Below are 1,736 nucleotides of genomic sequence, written 5' to 3' on the forward strand. Positions count from 1 at the left end.
AACCATACTATCCCATGAATCCAGGGAATATATCTACATGTTACCAGGTTACACCATTTTTTTGCTAAAAAGGGTTTCAGTGTGAAAATCGGAAGTGTTGGCTAATTTTGGTATTTATGCCTCTGGCAGCCCAACCATATAAATATACAGATCAAGATCTAAAATTTAACTTGTTGTGTATAGGCTTCTTCCACTTTTATTTAATTAAACCTGGACTCAATTCTGTGTGAATTACATTGTAATTGAATTTCCTTAAAATTCAATTAAATCGCAACCCTATATAGAGTCACATTTTAATCCAAATATAACGCAACTATATTAAAAGTAAATTTAATGCGTGTCGTCACACCGATGCTAAGATGTGTACGTGGGTGTGTTTGTGTGTATATATGTGTGTGTGTGATGTGTCCTCTCCCATAGGTCTGCGTGCGACTATGACTTTCATCACGTACAACGTTGGAGTACATAAGGCTAACTGCGTCGCCACCAGTCTGCATAATCGTTGATCGTTTAAAGACAAAAAACAATCGGTAACGAGACATTGCATTGTACACGCACATACAAATACCACCAGATAACACATATGAAGTTTACTTAATATATTACGTTATCAGCCAGCATAGTTATCTAAGCATAATACATATTTATGTAATTTAATAAAACGTGTCCTTTGCATCTATGTATGAATATAATATTCTCTTGTGAAACTCATTCGTGTCACCCTGGATGTATTGAATTTCTGTTGCTTTTTAGTTGCACAATAACCAGTACCCTACACGGGAGGATGAAAGAATTTTTTTTAAATCTATTTACAGTGGGAAATATCTATCTAGTTGGAGCAAGCTTCAATACGTTCTCATGTTGTCGTTGATACAGAACTATGAATTAAATACACTGTTCTTATGAACGATTATTTCACTCGCTTACATGGAACATTAATAAACACTGTACATTGTACTTTGATTCAGACCACCCGAACCCATGTATATGTGAAAAGAATAGCTGAAATTCCGGCTCATAAAAGAGTTTCATATTAACGTCTATGTTGTTAACCAATTTAATGTTTGGCTATTTTGGTATTTAATGGGTGTGTCATCCGTATATTTTTACATCTGAGGGTACTCGATCAATGTGACAATCGACCTACAGTTACAGTAATACATAAACAAAAAATACATAAATTATTCAGCCCTAGATGATTTTTCTCTTCAAGTTTATATTCTGTTTTCTTATATTATCTTTGATTATTACATTTCTGGTGAACATAACACCCGTGTATCGACTACACTGTGTGATTGGTCACGTTATTTCAGATATGAATAAAGGAACATTAAATGTATCGCATTGACGGCATAACCTACTATTTTGTAGATAAACTATGATTGATTTCGCTATACAATATTATACCCATTTTACCAAAAATAATACTGTTGTCAACCGATTTGAAAATCAATTAATTAAATAATCATGTGCATAGATTGTTACCAATATAATAGTTGTTCACAGATGTTCATTTGTCTTAGTATATTATATTTGTCAGAATATTGGATGATATTTTGTTATGTATTAATTAAATTGGACCTTAGCTTTGAAGTCATGTGACTTTTTGTTAATATACATAAACGTACGTAACGTACAATGAACTTGCATGATAATAATAAAATTGATCAAAATTAAAAAAAAGATACAGAAAAGAAAGAAAAGCGTATTGCAGGAAATATAGACAGACAGACGTA

This window comes from Saccoglossus kowalevskii, chromosome 5 (genome assembly GCF_978046115.1).
Source record: "Saccoglossus kowalevskii chromosome 5, keSacKowa6.1, whole genome shotgun sequence".
Classification (NCBI taxonomy): domain Eukaryota; kingdom Metazoa; phylum Hemichordata; class Enteropneusta; family Harrimaniidae; genus Saccoglossus; species Saccoglossus kowalevskii.